The sequence below is a fragment of the Colossoma macropomum genome, unplaced genomic scaffold (assembly GCF_904425465.1).
Source record: "Colossoma macropomum unplaced genomic scaffold, Colossoma_macropomum, whole genome shotgun sequence".
NCBI classification, from domain to species: domain Eukaryota; kingdom Metazoa; phylum Chordata; class Actinopteri; order Characiformes; family Serrasalmidae; genus Colossoma; species Colossoma macropomum.
The window spans coordinates 66,102-68,740 of NW_023495723.1; the positions used below are offsets into that span (position 1 = coordinate 66,102).

Here is a 2,639-nt window from a genome sequence, read left to right on the forward strand (position 1 = left end):
GGCGTTTCCTTCCTCTGCTCTCAGTCATCAACATGTTTCTCTTCATAGAGCTGAATAAAGACCGACTGATACACATTCTGTGATAGCAAACAGTTTAGTTCAGTTTCTGATCTAAATCACTGAAGAAATGAAGCAGTTCAGATATTTAACCTGAGAAAATGTAACTTTCATTTCACTCTTTAAATATAAGGCTTCTAAATTTGTCCTGGTTTGTAAGTACGAGTCCTCGTTAAAGCTTTAGTTGTTGTAAAACATTTAGATTATGTAGAAGATCTTTTAAACTTTAAAAGTTCTTTAGGGAACCCAACATGGCTCTTCTTTTTGAGATCTTTACTTATGTAGCTGTGTGAATGCTGAGCTCATACATTAACATATATGTTTTAACGTTTGTTTGTTATCTGTTTATTAAATCAGAACCAGGAAATGCTGAAGGAAATGACACAAAAGAGTGGCTAACTGCTAACAGGCTAATATCTAAACACCCAAACACAATCCATTCCGCCCGTCACTCCAGCACCAGTCTCTCAGCGTGCTCTCAGATTCTTCATCCTCTAATCAGGAGTTATTTGAGCATCACTTGTTAAAACTGAGCCTATATTGTGGAGGGTTGAACTTGTAGCCACCTAACTACATTAGCATTAGCATAGCCCAGCAGGGTGCAGCTCAAAGAACCACAAACCAGTATCATTTTTCATCTTTGTCACTTAAATACCAGACATTTGAATGTGCACTCTCAGATTTGAGTCTTTATATCCTAGGAGCCAGCTAGGATTAGCTTAGCTAGTTCCAAACACAACAGAACAGGTTTAATTTTGGCTTTCTGTCCCTCTAACATATGCTGCTCGACATAGCTTTGTCGGATTTGAAAGTTTTTGTTATTCAGAATCTAAACTGTTTCAATGTTTATTGAATGGTGAATTTAAAATTGTGCATTGCTTTCATTTATTTGATGTCAGTGTGAGGAAACTAACCTTATTTATTTGTTTTCAGGTTTGAAAATAACGCAGCGGGATGCTGTGGCACATAGAACCAATCAGCAAACAGATACTTTGTTACGTCATCCCACTAAACGGTTCTGTAGCCCTGTGCATGGTTAGCCAACCTTGTCGAGAAAACATTTTGAGCATTGTGTGGCAAACAAGTGTAGATGTGAAATAGTTGCGCTCCATGCTGGGACCATTCGGCCCTGCAGTGGAAAAGAGGCCATGTTGTTACTGCTAGCTGCTACAGCAAACATGCACACATTCCTCTGAACATACCACCCTGACAAAACCGCTGCTAAAACGTTCCAGATCCAGATGTGCGTTGATGTGACATGGCATTTTCACTGTCACAAAAGACAAAAATGACTATAGTTAATATAAACATCCTTAAAAATGCAGTAAGGGGTTAATAATGTCTTTGTTTTACATGGACCTGTTGTCAAAACTCCTTTGTTATTAGGTTTTTGAACATTTTGAGCCAAATCTAAAAACTATGGTGTGACTGACTGTTAACATCTCACTCTCGACACATGCTCCTATCATTCCTGCAGCACCAGCCGCTGCTAATAATAGAGCAATAAAACGATAGCAATGAAAAGACGAGGTTCTATATAGAACCATATTCAAAACATTCTCAATCAATCCTGAATCATTTCACCATGCCAAGAACCATTTAAATATGGAATGGTACTATATAGAACTCATGGTTCTAACTAGAACCGTTCCCTCTGCTGAAGAAATATATGTAAATGCCCAACATGCCACTTCATTCATAATTTGATAAATTGAATTAAAAACAAAAAAATAAACAAAATTGTTGTTATTTACTAAAACACGTGGTAGATTTTAGACTATCAAAGAACATTTTAGAAGATTAGACTTTGTCTACATAATGATCTGACAGTTTTCTTTCCAAGTGATTGTTTAAAAGCACATATTGAATCTCTTAGGCTCTGCAATCTCTGCTATTCATTCAGTTAAGTTACCCTTTATTAGTCCCACAATGGGGAAATTCACCTCTGCATTTAAACCATCTGTGCAGTGAAACACCACATACACACTAGTGAGCAGTGAGCACACTTGCCCAGAGCGGTGGGCAGCCCTATCCACACCGCCCGGGGAGCAGTTGGGGGTTTGGTGTCTTGCTCAAGGGCACTTTAGTCACGTACTGTCGGCTCAGGGGATCAAAACGGCAGCCTGGTTTCCTAACCTCCAGCCCATGACTGCCCCCAAACCATGGATGTGTTTCATTGGAGATGCTGGGGATTGAACCCAGGACCTCATACATGCGAAGCATGCGCTCTACCACTGAGCTACATCCCCTTCCCACATTACTTCATTATTCCTGTATTGTGGTTTATATGTGCACTGAGCCAGAAATAATAATACATTGTTTTATATAAATAGTTCCTTCTCCAAAAGCTTAAAAGCACTTTACACACATCCATGAAATAAAAACAAATAAAACTAAGATATCATCACTATCCAAAAAGAACATGCCTCTCTTAAATAGAGGTTTTGTTCCAACTGATTTGGAGCATTTCTGTTTGTCCATTCATCTGAAATTTTCAGACAGTTTAAAGGACAGCTGTCACGTTCAAGCAATGGAGAAAAATAAAAACAACTGGACAATGTTGATATTTAAATTCTTAATAA

General features: G+C 38.3%; 1 non-coding gene across 1 annotated transcript; it reads right to left on the reverse strand.

The window, feature by feature from the left end:
* Window positions 1-2,234: 2,234 nt before the first annotated feature.
* trnaa-cgc lies at window positions 2,235-2,306 on the reverse strand. Its single transcript has one exon. It is a non-coding gene; the product is annotated as a tRNA-Ala (tRNA).
* Between the last annotated feature and the right edge of the window lie 333 nt (window positions 2,307-2,639).